General features: G+C 41.7%; 1 protein-coding gene across 3 annotated transcripts in view; it reads left to right on the top strand.

The window, feature by feature from the left end:
• The first annotated feature begins 440 nt into the window (after positions 1-440).
• The window catches only part of ABHD8 (abhydrolase domain containing 8), a 42,277-nt gene continuing 20,893 nt past the window's right edge, over positions 441-21,824 (top strand). The window contains exon 1 of one of the 3 annotated variants that reach the window (XM_040320408.1): positions 441-627. The gene's annotated coding sequence lies outside the window, so the exon portion shown is untranslated. Of the gene's footprint in view, positions 628-828; positions 1,178-18,972; positions 18,996-21,824 lie in introns of those variants that run through there. The other 2 variants (XM_040362367.1, XM_040320418.1) reach the window with 2 other exon arrangements.

Raw genomic sequence — 21,824 nt, 5'->3', positions numbered from 1 at the left:
ATATGTATATGTATATGTATGTATATATATATATATATATATATATATATATATATATATATATATATAATTTTTTTTTTTCAAACCGCTTCAATTCACTGCCTGTCCTAGGGTTATACTCGTATTAAGCAGCATTATGACCCTAGGACAGGGGGTGCATTAGGTCTTCAAAACATTGATAGGGTTGATTTACTAATAAGGGAGGGTGCAAAATCTGGTGCAGTTTTTTTTTTTTTTTTTTTTTTACTAATGCTTAATTGAAGCTGAAGTTAGAAGCTGATTGGCTACCATGCACAGCTGCACCAGACTTTGCAGTCTCCAGTGTTATTAAATCAACCCATGTCCCCCCCCCCCCCCCCTCCTGTTATTGGTTGAACTAGATGGTCTTTTTATAACCTATGTAACTACACCACACTTCCCTCTTGTCCATAACAAGGGGAGTTTTTTTTTTTTTTGTCCAATGAGGGAAGGTTGCTAAGGAATAACAGTCCAGAGGCAGAAAGCGCAGGAAGTTATACGTTCAAAAGATTTCTAGCTGGATCAACGGCTATTTATTTATTTTGCACTTGTCCAACAGATATAATAAAAGGCTCTAATAAAATGGTGTATTTAACCAAAAAGGAACAGGTGAGAATAATGTATTGTTAGAGATTGCATACACTTTAAGAGCAAGACTATAGACCTACAAAGCTATTTTTAAATGTCATTATACAGTAAGCTAGGCCAGCGATCAGCAGAGAAGGAGTTAACTGTCACATCCTATACAAGTGACTGGATACAGTGCTGTTACTAAGTTACTCTGCTTTCTTCCTCTTATTGGCTGGCTCTGGCTGCCTGCAATGGCTGCTGATAGGTGCTTGATCCTCTGTGTTCCTTTCTGCACACACCTCTAGGAGGTTTCCACTTCAGATTCTGTATGGCAACAGCATGTAGGGGGGCAGGAGAAGGTTTACATCTTTAGGGGGGTTTTTAGATGGGGAAACAACAAGCAAGTAGCAAGGTTGCTTCACATGCTTTAATGTGATTGTAAAGCAAGGCGGTGGGTGCAGGGTAAGAGAATTAGCCTCAGCAGCAGATTGCCACTGCAGGATTTGCTCTCTTTATCCATCTACCAGCCAGATCCTTGTCAACAAACAAATCCAATTCAGGAGCACCAAAAATCGTGACAATAAATGAGGTAGGTGCACCCCTCATATATATCTTTGATTTTTTTTGGGGGGTCTATGTGACTTTAACCTTCCACTTCCCAGAGACAAGTGCAGGCTGATTTTGTTTATAGGAGCTGTTAACCCAGTGATTGCCTCTGCTTAGCTGTCATGCCTGTGACATTTAAAGCACTGACAGCTCCAGGAAAGTGCCATGAATGTTTTCTGTGTGACTTGATCTTCATGATGCACAGAGGCTGGATTGCCCACAACAGGGGTGCCCAACCAGTACAATATGCAACACGATTCATGCCATTTACTGGAGTCTGTTTGTTTTGGGTCTTGCTATGAAAACAGAATATTGTGTATCAATATTTACTAGATTTTCTTATAGTGAAAAATGTTTATAGGTAATTCCCAAAATATTAACCTTACATCCATATAGGGTAAACCAATATAATGCGCTTTGATTTGGGTGCATATGTGTAACAGGCCAATGTGGATCTAACTGGTAGAATTAAAATATTCATAAAAATCGTGTCTACTTCTGAATATATTCATCTAAGATTTAAGCAGTTCTCACCCAGAAATCACACAATTTTTCCAATAGAATCCAATTATAAAAATGTGCGAATCTTGGGTGAAAGTTGGATGAACACATTTATAAATAGACCCTATTTTTAGGACCATTTTATACATTCTACCAGTTAAATCGTATTACATGCAAACTACCCAGTGTTGGCATCTGTGTAACAGGGCATGCAGACCACCCCTAGCTCTATGCCCAAAGGCAATTTATCCTGGCAGGGAAAAGTTAACTCTTTCTGTACTGGGATGCCTGTGTACCTTCATTCTCTTATGCAATCTATCCTGGCAGAGACAGGTTAACTCTTTCTGTACTGGGATGCCTGTGTACCTTCATTCTCTTATGCAATCGATCCTGGCAGGGAAAGGTTAACACTTTCTGTACTGGGATGCCTGTGTACCTTCATTCTCTTATGCAGTCTATCCTGGCAGGAAAGGTTAACTCTTTCTGCACTGGGGTGCCTGTGTACCCTTATTCTCTTATGCAGTCTATCCTGGCAGGGAAAGGTTAACTCGTTCTGTACTGGGATGCCTGTGTACCTTCCTTCTCTTATGCAATCTATCCTGGCAGAGACAGGTTAACTCTTTCTGTACTGGGATGCCTGTGTACCTTCATTCTCTTATGCAGTCTATCCTGGCAGGGAAAGGTTAACTCTTTCTGTACTGGGGTGCCTGCATACCTTTTATTCTTCATACAATCTCTTCTGGCAGGGAATAATTGGCCCTTTATTTACTTGGATGCCTGTGCAAGTGTATACTTCATGCATCACTTGCAGTCTGTCTGCAGGATTCTGCACATCCAGTGATTTTGCTAATCCATTTGATGTTTGCAGACTAAAAATAAAGTGCATGTTCATTTTATTCTTGTAATGTACATTGCTGCAGACAGAGTGTGGGCTATGCTGGTGATGATGATTCACATACACAAATGTGTTCTGTTCTGACCTACTTATGTGACAAGAGATAACAAAGGGAGAATACTATGCAGTTAAAAAAACTTGGAAATAATTTTAATTTGTTTACAGGATTTATTTAGAAACTACTGGAAATACATTTCTATGCAGATTTGTAATTATTGCGGTCATGAAAATATATTTCCTATCTGGGTGTATTATGGCCATGTAACCTTAGAAAGGGTGAAAGTACAGTATGGATGCATTAGCTGCCTTTTGGTACTTGTATAAAGGTTATTCGCTCAGTAAATAGACTGCAGTAATCTAGTATGCAAGCCAGCAGAGAAGTGTTCTGCAATACATTAGTAAGAAGGCATCTTGGGTTTGCTCTGCAGACTTCTACCGAATACCCCAGGGATGGATTTTGCAGGTATCATGTAAACAAGCATGGTCAGTGCAGCTTCTGTAATGATAAGCAAGTAGCTATACACCACTAGAATGCAGACTGGAAGCCAGCAGCATCTGAAGCCTTCAGACTGAAGGTCTACAAAAGTCATTACAGGCCTGTTGTGTAGCAGGGAGGGAGAAAGAGAAAAAATGCACTGTAATCCTTTTGTGTGCCCCAGGTTAGCACGCCATACTGAACCCCAAATCATTCTAGCCCTTGTACAGCAGATTACAAGGTCTTTAATCCAAGGGAACCATACTGGCGGTCTTTAATTCAGTAAGAATAAATATTCATTAATCTGTAGCCAATCAATGCAAACTGGCTACTTGGTTGGAAGGATTTGCTGGCCTTCGGTTAACAACACAGGAAAAAGAACGACGAAGGCTTTCACACTGAAGCGGTGCCTTAGCAGGACCGCTCCAAAAGTCCTGCTAGCCGCATCTTTGGAGCGGTATAGGAGCGGGGTGTTCGCGTCGTTTTCCAGCGTCGGGTATGCAAATTAGCAGTTACGGCGATCCACAAAGGTTTTCGCGTTCGTTACGTCGGCGCAAGTCTTTTTTTCCCGTCGCAAAGTTAAGTGTGCTATTAACATGGTGTAAAATTACTCCACCATGTTAAAGTATGGCCGTCGATTTTGAATTATTTTTTTTTCGGCGTAAGTACGTTACGCACGTCGCGATTCACAAACACGTCGCTCCGCCGTAATTTCGCTCAAAGCATGTCGGTGAAAATTGCGAACGGAGCATGCGCAGAACGTCCGGCGCGGGAGCGCGCCTAATTTAAATGGTACACGCCCCATTTGAATTGGGCGGGCTTGCGCCGGACGTGTTTATGATACACCGCCGCAAGTTTACAGGTAAGTGCTTTGTGGATCAGGCACTTACACTGAAAACTTGCGGCGGTGTAACGTAAACGGGTTATGTTGCGCCGCCGCAATTGTACCAGAATCTGGCCCCTAGACTTCACACACCCGCCATTCCAGGCTGGATGAAAAAACATTGATTTTTTTTTTTTTAAATCGTAATTCTTTGATTTAAATTGGATTTTTGTGATTTAAATCTGATTTTTTAAATTTATTTTTTATTTTAAGGAAATGCTTTTATCTAAAGATAGTTTTCTATTTAAGATACATTATTATTTTAGTTTATTCAGCATGAAATGGAGCTTAGTTATGTAGCATGAGGCTGTATATTCTGCAATATTTACATTTTTGGTAAACTCATTTAATGAATCCAAGCACCGCAAGTTGAGATAACATGCATCTGCAATGTTATTGTTTTAATTAAATAAAATAATTTGAGTAGTTCTCCAACTATGTGTGATTAACCTTTAAACCTAAAATCAGTTCTGATATCACTGTTTACTAACCTGACAGCTTGTTATTCTAAATAGGAAACCTTCATTTTGTTCGCAAATATTAAAGATTTAATGAGCACCTGTTATTTCAGATCCATCATGGCAGCGCCTGTTAGCGGGCATCAATTCACCTGCTGCTGCCACGTCCCTCACCTTGTTGTGTCACTGGCGCATCAACAGCTGTCCCATTAAAGTGAATGGGACTGTCAGTGAGCCAACAGCGGGTTAGAGGAGGAGCTGGTGCGGGACAGAGGTGACAGTTGCTCTTTACAAATCATGGTTTACTAGTGATTTAAATCAACTTGATTTAAATCAAATCGACCGTGCCACATTCCTATGAGAAAACTGATTTTCCTTTAACACACCATGCATTACGACAAACAGTTTTACTAAGTGAAACAATGCAAAAGGTCCAGCAGCCCATAGCACCCGATCAGACAGTTTACTATAGCAAGATCAGTTAAAGATGCATTCTGATTGACTTATATAGGTTACTCCACTGTCTGATTTCTGTTTAAAGTGTTTATTATGATCTAAGCATGCTAATTGTGTGTGTGTGTGTGGATATCTGTAAATTAGATCATTTGTATAGTGACAGTTGACATATAATATCCAGTTAATTTAGTTTGCCTTTTCTGCATAACTACACAAGTAGGTCTCTGGGAAGTAGGTCAGAGCTGTGTCTGAAAGCACAGATTTGTATGTATGTGAATCATCACATCCAGTACAGCCTACTCCCTGGCAAGAAAAGATAAGCCATGAACTGTATTGGTTATTGAGGAATGTTTTGGCTCAAAATATAAAGACACGTCTTATGTAATACAGGCACATCCGATTTTGAGCTTTCCTGCATGAGCTTACAAATATTCTTTTGGCTTCTTATTTAAAGTTTATTTGTTTTTCCATATACAGTAAAACCTTGGTTTTAAAGTAACTTGGTTTGAGAGCGTTTTGAAAGACAAGCAACATGTTTTAATACATTTTGACTTGATATACAAGCAATGTCTTGATATAAGAGTAGCATCATGTCACAACTGAGTATAAAAGAGAAGAGAGGTGCCTCTAAGTGTAGCAATATGGTTACATTTAAAGGGTCACTAAAGGACATTTTTTTTTAAAATAACAAACATGTGATACTTACCTCTACTGTGCAGTTCGTTTTGCACAGAGTGCCCCCGATCCTTGTCTTCTGGGGTCCCTCTGTGGTTGTCTCTGGTCCTCCCCGCAATTAGTAACCACAGTCATGCAAGAGCTCGCATGGTGGTCACGAATTGCGTGTGCGCTCCCATGATACAGCGAGCGGCCATAGCCGCTCACTGTATCACTCGGCCCCGCCCCGCGGCACGTCACTGGATGTGATTGACAGCAGCACCAGCCAATGGCTGCGCTGCTCTCAATCCATCCGCTCTAGCCAATCAGCGGCCAGACTGAGTGTGACTTTCGAGTGGTCAAGTAAGTATAACGGGGGCTCGGGGGGGGGGGGGGGGGCGGCAGCAGCAGATGTTTTTTCACCTTAAAGAGGAGTTCCACCCAAAAACGGAACTTCCTCTTAACCCACTCCTCTCCCCCTTACATGCCACATTTGGCATGTCATTTTTTTTGGGGGGGAGGAGTGGGGGCTTCAGGAGAAGGGGACTTCCTGTCCCACTTCCTCCTTCCGCCGAGGGGCTGCAAAGGCGATACGTCATATCGCCTTTTGTCAGCCCCTCCCTGTAGGCGATCGCCTGGGACACGTGACAGGTCCCAGGCGATCGCCTGTCCAATCAAGCAGCGCCGCTCGCGCATGCGCAGTGGGTGCCTGGCCGTGAAGCCGAAAGCTGTCACGGCCGGGTGCCCACAGTGACAATAATGACGCCGACCGGGGAGGGGGGGAGAGGAGCGGACCCCCGGCCGGCGTGTCGCTGGAACGCAGGAGCAGGTAAGTGTCAGTTTATTAAAAGCCAGCAGCTACACTTTTTGTAGCTGCTGACTTTTAATAAACTTAAAAAATGGGTGGAAAACCCCTTTAATGCATAGATTGCATTAAGGTGAAAAAATAAATTCCTTTACAACTCCTTTAATGAAGATGCAACATTTAGCAACATATTGCTACACTTGCTATACTCCTCTCTTCTCTTTTATATTCTGTAGCTCCTGCTGGATTTTGCTTCTAATTCCCTTGTGGAGGCTTCCATTTGTGGATGGATATTTTATGGTTACACAACCTAGTCACAATGCTATAATCTTTTTATATGAACTTTAAACGGAAGGACCTATGAATAAATGGTTGTGGAACACGTTATTTGAGTTTCCATTATTTCTTATGGGGAAATTTACTTTGATATACAAGTGCTTTGGATTACAAGCATGTTTCTGGAACGAATTATGCTTGCAATCCAAGGTTTTACTGTATATAAAAAAAGAAGAAACTTCTAGATTTCACATAGTTAAACACATGACCCTAGAAAAACATACATGTCTCTCTTGCCCCATTTCCCACCCCCTTCTCTTCCCTCCCCCTATTATCCCATATGTGGCATTTACTCCTATTTCTCATCTCCCCCTCTCCTTTTCTCTTTACTCTACCAGGCATTCCGCATATTTCCTAGTTTTCTTAAATTCTATCCACTTTCCCCATATATTAGCAAATCTTTCTACCGGATCTTCTTATCTACGATTCAGATATTCCATTTTATATGTATATTCTATTCTGTGGGTCTAACCATTTTCTTGGTATTGCCCCCTTTGCTGCATTTATTAAATATGGTATAACTGAATTCTTATATTGTTTTTTTTTTGTGGTGTTTACATTATGGAATAAACAAAATCATGAGTCGTCAGGAATCTCTGATCCTATAATCTCTCCCACATTCTGTTGTACCTCATGCCAATATTCCCTTATCCTCAGGCACTTCCACCATATGTGGGCCTTTCTGACCAAACCCTCTCCAACACAGGTAGGATTTCCCTGGTTGACATTTCTGTACTTTATCCGGTGCCATCTTACCAGACATTTGTACACTCCATTTGTCCCTGTAACTTTCCTTTCTGGGTCCACCTTCCTCTCTTCTAATAAAAACCCTATTTCTCTTGCCATACCTATTGCAATACCCTTTGCTCTTTTAGTGGGGGAATCCCCATAATACCATGCATTTAGAATATAACTTTATATTTTAAGCTAATGCTAAATGTGTTTCCTGTAGAAATATTATACTTGCTGAGTACCGTTTCATTTCTTTAAATACCTTATGTCTTCTTTCTAGGGTGTTTAGCCCTCTAACATTATATGTTAAAAAATGTAATGTTGTCATATTATCTCTTCTGTTCCTCTCCTCCCCATCTCCTTTCCTCTCCCTTCCCAGCCCCGTCCGAAGGCGAGTTCAGAGGAGCTCCTTGAGGCCAGAAGACAGGGACCCAGACCTAGGACCAGAGAGAGAGGGAGAGAGACAAGAAAAAACAAAAAACATTCCATATCCTTGGCACTATATATTCTTCTCCTGTAGCCATCTTCCCCCCCTCCCCCTCCTAGTGATCTTATACATTAGGACCATATCCCCCCCCCCCTCCTATTTTTTAACTTCTCCAGGCCTTAGAGCAGCATCTTGTTGTACCTCTATGGGCCCTCTATGCCCATCCTGCTCTTTTGCCCTGAGGTGGTGCTTTATTTGACACCCACACCTGACCCTCTCCCTTGCTTTGGGATGTGGGTCTGGCACCCGCTAGTTATCCAGGTCCTCCATCCTTTTTTATCTTGCCCCCCCACCTCAAATTGTCTGCATCTTTCCTATCCCTGTGTTCACTCTGGTAGGCCCCGGATTCTCAGGCTTTTCCTTCAGTCTCTATTCTCCTGGTCTTCCAGTTTATATGCTAATTCCCTTTGACCATTCTTGAAGACTTCCATTTTTCCTTTAAAGCACATTCCAAGACGGTTAACATGGATGCCATTTCTATTTTTGTGGGTAATTAGTCGTTTAACTGTTGATCTCCCTTCTCCCTATCATTTTCAATTTCTTGATCTATTCTTGACTGACCGAGTATACTAGTGTCAGATGATAGTCTACTGTGTCAGTTTTTTCTTTAGCTTCTACTTGTCTTCCGCGAGTTCCTTATTGCTTTTCAATTACTTGCTTTTCAGAGGGCCCTTTTTGAGGCATTTTCTATAGGGCCTGGGCTTAAGCTTATTTTAGGTAGTTTTTCCATTGCCCCTCCTCTTGCTGTTCTTTCCTACATGTTAGAATTTCTTTATTTTACTCTCTCCTTTCTTGTCACCCCCTTTTATGTGTTCCTCTTCTGTTAACTTCCACTTCTGTTTGTTATTTAATATTAGTGTACTGACAGTCTTTCAGCATTATTTTTTTTATTTAATTTTTTTCAGTCTAAGTAAAAACAATAAGGGGGGACTCACTACTTCTGTTCCCCGCTCTGAGGTATATGCGGATCTGAGAATGTATTGTGAATGTCTGCTGGTTTCTTGGTCTGGCTCCTGGATAATGTTTCCTCTCTCCTCCTCTTTCAGGGATAGGGTGGGGTGGGGGGGTTGCTGGGTGGCTGGCTCCCGGTACACTGATCTGCTTCTATTTCCCGCCGAGACCGGGCCCCTGCGCTCCTGCCGGGCCCCCGTCAATTTGTCTGGTGCAGCCGAGCTTTCCCGACCTCACTTTCCGCTACCCGGTTTCGGGCCTCGGCTCCAGTCGAGCCTCTCTGTCCGCACTTGGATCCACCCACATACCATGCCTACACCGCTCTGCTCTGTTCTCTGGAGTGATTAGGTCTGGAGGCCTGGAGCTCCTAGCCTGAGCTCTCTGCTGGTGCCATGTTTAGACTCCTCCCTCTAAAGTCAAAACTTATATTACCAGTTGATCCCGTCAGTATGCACAGCAAGAATGTCACTTCCTTTTTTAACAGTGGCAACACTTACTGTACTGGCTTAAAGACAGGGGAGCGTTGACACCCTTCTTAGTGCTCCTGTGAATGCAGTACAAATGTACATGACGACCCACATACAGCTGGTGTCACTGCTGCATGTCCCCTTCCTGTTCTTGACAGTGTCTCTGGCTAATTAAAATTAACTTGATTCCTCAGAGGATGTAATCTTCAGATAAGTTAAAAATTGGGTATTTAATGTTTTTTTTTTTTACGTTTTTTTTACTTTTTCCCATTGGACTGTTTGCTGTGGCTTGACTTTACATTGCTTTTATTAACACTGCAAAGAGCACTGATAATGTACAAACTACCATAAACCATAGTAGCAGATTTTATTTAATTGGTATGGAGTAGTCAAGGCAATGATTGCTAATATGTTGTTATAGGTTAGTGCATTTCTACTTTTCTCTTTGTTTGCATTGTTGTAAAGGGGGATAGAGACATACAAGGGTAGTCAGTTGTGCACAGAGCCAGATTTTCCACTAGACACTGTAGGCATGTGCCCACAGGTGCCATTCCTAGAGACATGCCTGTTGGTATAAGTTTTTTCTATTACATTTTTTTTAACCCGTTCGCTGCCAGGTCAGTACAGACGGGGGCTGCAGCCTCCGGGATTGTGTGTAAAAAAGACAGGCAGCCTTCGGATTGTCAGGTGAAAGTATTTGGGTGGCTGCGCTGTCATCCGATTCCTTCCACACACCCCTGGTATTGGCACACATGTCCCCCTGTGTGTGTGCCCTGTATTCTGGGCTCCGATTGCCCATCTGCAGGCCTGGAATCGACATGGCACGGCGCACGTTTAGGAGATATTTCCACTACCTATAGGTAAGCCTTATTCTAGGCTTACCTATAGGTAGAAGCAGTCAAAAGCGCTTTACAACCACTTTAACCACTTTACAACCGGAGGCTATCTTTTAACGGCCTCGGCTTTGTGCGGTGATATCTGAATGATGCTTGCAGCTACAGGCATCATTCAGATATCACCGTCTTCAGCCGCCGATTCTGTGCACTATACGAATGATCAAAGTGGCAGTTCCGCCGCTTGATCGTTCTTATAGGCAGCAGGAGGGGACGTTCCCTCCCGCCGCTATCCAGTGCTTCCCCGGGCTCTACCGTGCCATCGAGGGCCCGGAGAGCGAATCGGCCGACACTGTCTGGGAAGCATAGAGATGACTCATCTCTATGACCGTCGGAGGCCCGGGCGTGACGTTATGACGTCACGCCCAGTACCCGCAAGTAAACAAAGCTGCAATTGCGGCTGTCGGCATGTGATCGGTGAATTTTTTTTCACCGATTTCATGCTTGTAAGCCTCGAGGAGAGATGTGGGGTCTTATTGACCCCACATCTCTCCATAAAGAAGACCTGTCAAAGTGATTCATATTACAAGGGATGTTTACATTCCTTGTAATAGGAATAAAAGTGATAAAAAAAAAAGTGTAAAAATAAAAAAATGAAGTAAAATAAAAATAAAATTAAAGACATTTTTTTTAAAACGCCCCTGTCCCCGGTAGCTCTCGCACAGAAGTGAACACGCATGCAAGTCCCGCCCACATATGTAAACGGCGTTCAAACCCCACATGTGAGGTATCGTCGCGTGCATTAGAGCGTGTGCAACAGTTCTAGCACTAGACCTCCTCTGTAACTCGAAAATAGTAACCTGTAAAAAAAATTAGAGCGTTGCCTATGGAGATTTTTAAGTACCGAAGTTTGGCGACATTCCAATCTTGTTTATATCTAGTTCACTGGCATATACGCATTGATTATTACAATGTCCAGGTTTGCTTGATCCGGGACTGAGTGTTGCAGCCCCTCTGATCCCCTCCCACTTTAGTTGATTGATGGGCCTTTAAGACAGACCCTGAGCGCGACGCTGTATGCTTCCTGACGACGTGACATCATCACGAAACGTACGTCGAGGCTTACAGGTCACGCTCGACCCACCTACTTCCTGGTCCTGCTGGTTCTCCAACCTTGGAGGGTGGAACGCACGCCAACCATGCGATTGCGGCTCTGCATGTTTTATGCCGGTGACAGGACTCCATCTCATCTCCCCATAATACCCACGCCTTCAACCTCAGTGCCGGGGCTAGGCACCCCATCAAGTAAGAGGCCATTTGGCGTTTGTTCTTCTGTTTTATACAATAAAAAACAATATTATTCTATGGCGATTTTTTCCTTCTCTTGTTTTAATACCTCATGTGGCGTGGAGTGTTGCGCTATCAAGACTTTGAGACTGAGGGATCTAAGCCTGGGAAATTATCTCCAATCTGCCTAATTGACCTCTTTTTAGTTAAAGTGGTCCATTATTTGCGGTAAGGTGCCATCCATGAGCACTTTTGGTGGTCTTTTTATATCTTGGTGAAGGTGGAAGATCTTCTGTCTATATTATTGAAGATTCATCATTATACATATATGGACTCTATTTTATTTCTATTTATTTCTTGGCACATTTTTCACTTTATATTGTGCAATACTATTTATTGATTGTTTTTAACAATTATTGTGGTTAATTTTTGTTATATATGGTCACTATTATTGATTTATACAATTTTTACTTCATACTCACTCATTTATATTTAGGTATTTATGCATAATATTTTTAGTGTTCACACACTATTACCTAGCGCCTCTATATTTCACTCCACTGTTTAAAATTGCATTTATGTAATTTCACAGAGAGCAGCTTGGTTATATATTTACTTTTTTAATTTTTCACTTTATTTAAACCATATTGGCGCGAGATCTTATTTCGACATTCCATGAGTGTGCGCAATTTATAAGTGTGACATGTTGGGTATCTATTTACTCGGCGTAACATTTTACATAAATTGGGCTAACTTTACTGTTTTGTTATTTTTTAATTCATGAAACTGTTTGTTTTTTTCCCTAAAAAAAAAAAAAGGCGTTTGAAAAATTATTGCGCAAATACCGTGCGAGGGGAAAAAAATTTGCAATGACCGCCATTTTATTCCCTAGGGTGTCTGCTAAAAAAAAAATATATAATGTTTGGGGGTTCTGATTAATTTTCTAGCAAAAAGAATTTGATTTTTACATAAAGGAGAGTGCCAAAGAAAGTGCCAAAATAGGCCCGGTTGTCAAGTTAGTAAAGGCCCTTTATGTGTATTGCTGTCTGCCCAGTTCTATTTTTGTCTATGGAGTTTGCCTAATTGCTATTGCATTTGCCTAAGGGTGTCCTGTGCCCTAACCCTCTCTCCCACCGTTCATGTTAAGAGAAATAAAACTGTTAGGGCCAGATTCAGAAAGACTTACGACGGGCGTATCTGCTCAAACTGAGATACGCTTAAATGTTGCTAAGATACGACCGGCGTAAGTCTCTTACGCCGTCGTATCTTAACTGCATATTTACGCTGGCCGCTAGGGGCGTGTATGCTGATTTACACCTAGAATATGTAAATCAGCTAGATACGCCGATTCACGAACGTACGCCCGGCCATCGCAGTAAAGATACGCCGTTTACGTAAGGGGTTTTCAGGCCTAAAGTTATTCCACCAAATACATGCTATTGTTAATGTTAAGTATGGCCGTCATTCCCGCGTCGAAATTTAAATTTTTTACGTCATTTGCGTAACTCGTCCGTGAATGGGGCTGGCTGTAATTTACGTTCACGTCGAAAGCATGACGATTTGACGACATTTGGAGCATGCGCACTGGGATAGGTCCACGCATGCGCCGTTCATTAAAAATGTCAAATACGTGGGGTCACTAGTAATTTACATAGAACACGTCCCCAACCAGCCTATTTTGAATTAGGCGGGCTTACGCCGGCCCAGTTACACTGCGCCGCAGTAAGTTTCAGCGCAAGTTCTATGTGAAGACAGGACTTGCTGCTCAAACTTACGGCGGCTTAGTGTATCTGAGATACGCTACGCCCGCCTAATTCTACCTGAATCTAGCCCTTAATTTTTACAAAAAGTGACTGGCGCATAATCTTTTTACCTTGCACCACACCCACTATGAATTGTAACCTGCACCCTGAGGAGGAATGTCAGTTCTCCCTGGCTCTGGGGGTCACCATCACGCCTTTGGAAGTCAGGGAGACCGCTACCTATGCAATGAAAGTATAATGCCTGAATATAAGCCCTGGATAACAGTATATTTTAATATATCCTACGCACAGCTACAATTTCTAGGTCATTAATATCAATGTATAGGCTTTGAACACTGCACCAGTCTTGGTTATTAAGGCTAGTGCAATGGCCTTTTATTAAACAAATACAAAAACTGGCCCATAGGGATTGATTTGCTAAAACTGGAAAGTGCAAAATCCGGTGCACCTGTGCATAGAAACCAATCAGCTTCCAGGTTTTTTTGTCAAAGCTTGATTGAACAATCTGAAGTTAGAAGCTGTTTGGCTACCATGCACAGCTGCATCAGATTTTACACTCTCCAGTTTTAGTAAATTAACCCTATATTCATACCGCCCAACTTTCTGAGATGGGAACGAGGGACACCTATCAGCAAAAGTATGCAGGCACAGGACACACCCATTGCCACGCCCCCTTAAAGGAGAATTGTACAAAAAACAAGATTAGTTAAACCCACAAGTGCTTTTCTTTACCACTACTATTCCTTTATATGGACTTTTGGAATTTTGATAGATAAAAAGTGTATTTTATATACATCTATATTGATCAGACCAAAATGAGGAGGAATGAGGGACAGAGTGACATTGCTCCAAATCAGGGACAGTTGGGAGCTATGTACAGTATATTGACTAATTTCACCTACTGCTAAGAATAGGGAATTGGGGGCAGTTTCCAACCATTTGTTTAACCACTTCCATACAGGGCATTTTCACCCCCTTCCTGCCCAGACCAATTTTTAGTTTTCAGCGCTGTCGCACTTTGAATGACAATTGCACGGTCGTGCGACGTCGCTTTAAAATAGAATTTACACCCTTTCCCCCCCCCACAAATAGAGCTTTCTTTTGGTGGTATTTGATCACCTTTTGCGCTATAAACAAAAGAGCGACAATTTAGAAAAAAAACACTATCTTTTACTTTTTGATTTAATAAATATCATAATTAAAAACAAAAAAAAAAAGTGTTTTTTCTCAGTTTAGACCGATACGTATTCTTCTACATATTTTTGGTAAAAAAAATCGTAATAAGCGTATTTGATCGGTTTGCGCAAAAGTTCTAGCGTCTACAAAATAGGGAATAGAATTATGGCATTTTTTTTTTTTACTAGTAATGGCAGCGATCTGCAATTTTTTTTTATTGTGACGTGACAGTGCGCCGGACATATCGGACACTTTTGACACATTTTTGGGACCATTCACATTTACACAGCGATTAGTGCTATAAAACTGCACTGATTACTGTGTAAATGTGACTGGCAGGGAAGGGGTTAACACTAGGGGGCGCTGAAGGGGTTAAATATGCTCCCTAAAATGTGTTCTAACTGTAGGGGGAGGGGGACTCACAAGGGGAGGAGATCGATGTGTGTTCCTCTGTACTGGGAACACACATTGGTCTTCTCACCGCTGATAGGACATGGATCTGTGTGTTTACACACACAGATCCATGGTTCTGCCATGATTGCGGGCAATCGCGGGTGCCCGGCGGACATCGCGGCCGCCGGGCACGCGCAAAGGGTCCGAGCAATTCGGCGTGGGTGCGCCCGCCCCCCCTTGCGGCCGGATATGCAAGGATGTCATATGACGTCCAATCTGAAAGATGAAAGGTTCCCGCCGACGTCATTTTACAATGACTCGGTAGGGAAGTGGTTAAAATACTTACCAAATTATAAAATGCAATTGTTTAATTTGCATCATAGGATAAAAGCCATGTAAGTCTAGTGGTTATTATATATGTAATGGTAAAGAAAAAAATGACACTGTTAAAGACGTGTTTTTCAATTAATGGTTAAATGTTTCTGATGCTAGTATTAAGTAGGTCACGAAAAAGAACTGTTCAGGCCAAGTGGTCCTCATTCTAGAAACTGCAGCTTTACATGCTGCATTCTATCACCATGGCAACACCATTTCTGTAACAGCACCCATCCACAAGTGTTATTGAAGTAGCTTGGCAGGGTTATATTAAAGAGCTTTGATCTGCCAATGCGTCTTAAATGGTGGATGCGAACAAATACAGCTAGTTAAGCATAAATGGTACTAGCTTTTTTCGTGATCTTTCTAGCAATGTTCTTGGTCCACAATGATAGTGGCAATTATTGTTAAAAGCTCCACTCTGGGCAAAAGGTTTTTTTTTTTTTATCTGTTCCTCCCACCCACCCCTGGCACAAACTTCTAGCCCTTTTTCCCCTTTACCTTGTAAAGCCACTTATACCCACCTAATTCCCCCTCCAGGTCCTTAGTTACCACAGATTCATAATCCATGGGTGCTATGAAGCCCAAGACCCCTGCTTCCCTCACTCCCCTCTGCTGATGTTGGTGTTCTTCAGGATCCTAAGGGGACCCCCGCTGATGGACATTTAGTAGTAGATGTCCACATAATACAGAGGTGTACATCTGAAGAAGGACCCAAGCAGGAAGTAGACAGAAGAGGAGAAGATTTGGAGCTGCGGTTTCTAGTGACTGCGACTTACAGTGATGCTAAAGTTGAAATAAAATTGCAAACAGGCAGGCTCTTTATTGCAGAAGAGACGTGATGATACATGATGTGAACAGGCAGGTAGGGTTTTTTTTATTGCAGAAGAGACATCATGTGACATTTCTCCAAGATGGGGACTGAACTTCCGAGGCACATCAACGTAGAGTCCAAACTCTGGTCAGTTGTGCGTAGTAGCCAATCAGCTTCTTCCATTGGGTTGTTAAATTAAATTCATTGTAGATGGCAGAAGTTTTTTTTATCTATAGAATGCATTGAGATAAAAAAAACGTGTGCAGCAGTCCCCCTCAACCTACCTAATACTTACTTAAGACCCTTCTAGAGCCAGCGAGACAGCAGCGTAGCGCCATGGTCTCCCGCTGCTGTCAATCAAAGTCAGTCAGCAAAAGAGCAGAGAAAGGGGGTGCAGCCAGGCTGTGGCTCCATGTCTGAATGGACAAAGGGAGCTGTGACTCAGGTCGGGTGCCCCCACAGCAAGCAAACTTAACAGGAGGGAGGGGCCAGGAGCACCGAAGGGGGACAGGAGGAGAGGAGGATACGGGCTGCTCTGTGCAAAACCACTACACAGGGCAGGTAAGTGTGACATGTTTGTTAATTTTAACAAAATAAAAATGAGACATAAGTATCTCTTATTTTTTGAAAAAAAAATCTTAAAACTGATTGGTTTCTATGCAAAGATGCACCAGATTTTACACTTTTAAAGGAAATGTAAATAAAAAAAAATGTTTTTTGCTAAAATGTCTGTCTGCAAGGTATAGAGACAGAATAGTTTAATGATTCCTTTTAAAACCAATTAAAAAGCGATTAAATTCATTCATATAATGTACCTGTTTCTAGTTTTGTTTCTGCTGTTGATTACCTGTATCTCGGCGCTCGTTCGTGTGAACGACGTCGCCGTAGTGCTTAGAACTACATTTCCCAGTATTCTTTGGAATTGGAATTGGATTGGAATAAATACTTATAGAGCGCCGAATGCGAGTTGTGAAATCACGCATGCGCAGTTTAGAAAAACGGGCACGAGAGCTCGCTCACAGTTTTTGAATACACCGCCCACTATACCTCCCACTATACCGCCCAACGATTAATATTCAAGCTTGGAAACCCACCCACAGAGCCATAAACAACAGAAGCCAGCAGCAACAACAGGACAAAAAAAAAAGCTAGGGGGCGGGGTCCAGGCGAGGCAGTGATGGTTTGCTAAACGAAACTGATCCAAGGGAGGAGGTGCTGTGGGGTTTTAGACACACACAGTAATCACACCTCCTTGAAGTCTGTAAGATGTACAGAGCGAGCTAACGCACAACTGTAGTCCAGAGGACGGGGGCGAGCACGTTACTGACCACAGATAGAATGCTCCCATCACTGTGGTTATCTCCAAACGGACAACCAGGAAGTGTCCACAACAGAGAAGAAATACAGCAACATCAGAGCAAAAACAAACAATGAGGACATGAAAAGAGCACTGCAGTATGGTAAAGGAAGCTATTTAGATAAAGGGGTTGTAAAGTTTTATTAAATCAACCCCTAAGGCCACTTTCAGGCGTTTTTGCACAAAAAATAGCGCCTGAGTGCTTTCACACTGGGGCGGTACGCTCCTCCACCACCCCTGCCCATTGAAATGAATGGGCGCCCCTTTGAAATCGGTGCTAAGCAGGAGCGCTTTTAATCCTTTTTTAACACCTTCTGGTTTTAAAGCCCCCCGGCTAGCGACGCTTTACCGCTAACGGACCCGCCGCTTCAGTGTGAAAGTGGCCTTACTTTCCTAGAGTGACAAGAATGGATTGCTTCACAATTCCTGCAGCTGCAGTGGTCAGTGACAGCTTGTTTTAGTCCTTGTGAAGAAAGGTAGTGCTGCGCTATAAAATAGGGGATGGAATAAACGTGTGGAGGAAGTGAATATGTGAAAAGATAGTCTGTCTATTGATTATATAACAATCCAATCAAAGACATATAACATCAAAGGTAAACGTATTTCAGTACAGCTAAGCTAGCTGACAAGGGTGTATCAATTCAAAACACCAGTGCTATTAGGTATATCCTCATAATAAAGTGAAATACAATAATATAATAATGTACCAATGCAAAATAAGGTGTACAACGTGCATAACACAACACACAGGTGGCTGAGATAGGCTAAGATAAAAGTCCATGCAGCAAAAGCCTATGGGCATAACAAAAAAAGGAAGATAAACAAGAGTCCAAAAAGTAATAAAAGTGCTGGTGTAGATGCCAAAACAAAATACAACGTGAAGAAAAGATGAGTTTCCAGTGTTCTCTTCAGAGTAAGTGAGGATGTCTCCTTACCTTACTGCTGTAAGGTAACCGCATATAAACCCAAACGCACTTTCCGATCGTATCCGCATAGAATGTTATCCAGATGGACTGCAATCAAAGAGACAGGTCCCTCTCGGTAGTCACGTCCAAGGAGTGACAATGACTCGCACCCAGAGAGATAAAGTACCAATAGTGCAGTACCGTTTTAAAAGGTTTATTTAACAAAAATAATACATAAGGGTACTCACATAGCTGTGATAAAAACAGGCATGTAAAAAGGAAAGTGTGTTCGCCAACGTCACCTCTGGTACCTCTTGGTGGACTCCTTGTTACACTCATGCGCGTATTCGTCACTTCTCGTGACTTCTTCAGGGGTGATTAAAGGGTCACTAAAGGAAAAACATTTTTTTGCTGAAATGACTGTTTACAGGGTATAGAGACATAAAAGTTAACTGATTCCTTTTTAAAAATGATTAAAAGTAGATAAAAATCAATCATATAATGTGCCTCTAGTTTCACTTTCACTTTTAAACTGGCTTCATGTTTCTGTGAAGTAGAGAGACACACAGAACAAAAACAAACAAATCCAGGGCAGTGTTTTGTTTTTAAAATGAATCTGATTGGTTCTGGGAAGTTTTAGACACACAGTAATGACAGCTTATAGACCACCGTGAGAAAGCTCCCAGTACGATGGTTATAAGGAAACAGACGAGCAGGAAGTGTGGAGATCACAGCAGAATTACAGCAACTTCAAAGCAAAAACAAACAATGAGGACATGAAACCAGTACTGCAGTAAGGTAAAGGAAGCTATTTAGATAAAAAAATGTTTTCCTTTAGTGACCCTTTAAAGGTATAGTGAGGGTACTTTATATAGGGTGGCGTGTTAGTGGGCTGGAAGTGGGACAGTGGCCATTTCCATATACAGGAAGTGGGGCAGTGGCCATTTTGTTGTGGCCTAGTGACTATGATAGATAGATGCATCTTACGCCCCATAGAGCATCTATTTGTGGGTGCAACAGCACTGGGCAGCAGGGTTTCAGTTTCACACCCTGTCTGTCCAGTACTGTAGAGGAAAGGACGGTTTAGCCGCATCGGCGTGCATCTCTTGCTAATAAGAGTACCGCCGGAAGTGGGATGGCGGCCATTTTCTCGTAGCCCCAGTGTCAGCTCTCAATGTCCCCCTGTACCCAGCAGGGTACTAAGCGTCCATCCTCATCTGGTGGCCGCGGGACAATTACAAGTGGGGCAGCGGCCATATTCCAGCCGCCGGAAGTGGGGCCGCTGCCGTCTTGTTGTAGCAAATGTCTTGGAAACTGTAGATCGCCATTTTCTGATGGATCAGAACGCAAGACAACAGGAAGGGGAGCTGTTACAATTACTGAACAGCAACCCCAGATCTAAATTAGCTACTGAACAGCAACCCCAGATCGAAATTAGCTACAGCAAAAATCTACAGGTAGCAAATGGGTGCCATGACATGGAGCAAGGATTTTTTTTTAAATATATTAAAAATATTTTATACAAATATATAAAATATATATAAAAATACATATATATAAAACCTTTTTTTATATATATATATAAAAAATTCTATATATATATATATATATATATATATATATATATATATATATATATATATATATATATATATATATATATATATATATATATATATATATATATCCTTTAAAATGAATGTATATGCCACCTGAGGTCAGAAGCGTGTGTGACGTAAATTAAAGGGGTTTTAATTTACGTCACTGGTGTGGAGAAAGCCTCCTGAGGGGGGAGGGGGCGAGCAGGCAAGTCAGGACACTCTCTACTTTGCAGATAGAGAAAGGAGCTGTGTGTTAGTGGGCGTCCTGACACTCCTGCTCGCCCCCTCCCCCTCAAGAGGCTACCTTTACCACCCCTTTTATTAAAAACAAATAAAAAAAAAAGAAGAAAAAATAAACTTCCCACCCTCCCAAAAAAAAAAAAAAAATGTCAATGGTCCCAAAAAGGTAAAGGAAGCTATTTAGGGATTTTTTTTTTACCTTTACAACCCCTTTAATTTTTAGGCACCTTGCACATGTGGCCATCTGTGCTGCTGTGTGTTCCTCTCATTGGGAGCAGCGATCAGTGACATGTCACAGTAAGCCATACCCCCACACAGTTAGAATCACTCCCTAGGACACACTTAACCCCTTTCCTGCCCCCTACTGGTTAACCCCTTCCTGCCAGTCACATTTATACAGTAATCAGTGCATTTTTATAGCACTGGTCCCTGTATAAATGTGAATGGTACCAAAATAGTGTCAAAAGTGTCCGATGTGTCTGCCATAATGTTGCAGTCATGATAAAAAATTGCAGATGCCGCCATAACTACTATAAAAAATAAATAATAAAAATGCCATACAACTACCCCCTATTTTTTAGATGCTATAATTTTTGTGCAAACCGATCAATATACGCTTATTGCATTTTTTTTTACCAACAATATGTAGAAGAATGCACATCGGCCTAAACTGAGAAAAAAATCGCTTTATTTAAAAAAAAATCGCTCTATTTTTGTTTATAGTGCAAAAAATAATAACCGCAGAGGTGATCAAATACCACCAAATAAAGCTCTATTTGTGAGGAAAAAAAGGACGTCAATTTGTTTGGGAGCAATGTTGCATGACCACGCAATTGTCAGTTAAAGCGACGCAAAGTGGCACGGTCATTTGGCAGCCAAATGGTCTGGGGCTGAAGTGGTTAATCAGCCACAGAACAAAAATGTAATTCATATGTGTTTGGGTTTAAAGGGATGAGGTGGCAACCCTACGTCCACAGGGATCATTCAAGTATTGAATATGTATTGGCCTTGAAAAAAATTATTATTATATATTATAATATGTATTATACACAAAACCTGTGTAATTCATATGTGTTTGGGTTTAAAGGGATGAGGTGCCAACCCTAGGTCCACAGGGATCAGTCAAGTATGGAATATGTATTGGCAATGAAAACATTGGCTCATGATGAACTAGTGCAACTTCACAAAAAAAAAAAAAAAATGTCTTTAATTTAGCTTTAAGGAAATCTGAAGTGTTTAGACACTTGGGGGTTGATTTACCAAGGGCAAATTGACTGTGCACTTTGCCCTTGGTAAATCCACCCCTTGCTCTTACTTCATATAGCTAAGCCCACCCCTTTCCCATATAGCTTTACTTTTGCAGTCAATCTGTGCACAAGATGCATCGACAGGTGGACTAGTTTAACACAGTAAACACTGTATCCCACCATTACCACTCTTGCCTTGCTGTTGTGGGTACATGACTGCAAGCATCTTTTGGTAAATAGAACCTGTGCCATGTTGCAAACAGCATGGATTATGGGAAACATTCAACAGGAGACACTTCTAAATCATAACAATTTTATCTGCCAAGATATCAGTACCTGCTTGTTATGGAATCTATTGTTGAATAGATTTGCATTGCAAATGAGCAAGAACTGAACATTGTGTATTGAGGAGGTGGTGGAAGCTTTTTGTACAAATAATGCAAAGCATGTATTAAAAAGGGAGTTATCAGTGGAAAATATGAATTACTGTAATTTTAAATAATGACAATGACCGCTATTAAAACTCAAGTAAAAGCTTT

This window comes from Rana temporaria, chromosome 1 (genome assembly GCF_905171775.1).
Source record: "Rana temporaria chromosome 1, aRanTem1.1, whole genome shotgun sequence".
Taxonomy (NCBI): domain Eukaryota; kingdom Metazoa; phylum Chordata; class Amphibia; order Anura; family Ranidae; genus Rana; species Rana temporaria.
Note: the sequence above shows the minus strand (reverse complement) of the source record. Positions and strands in the feature narration are given on the sequence as shown.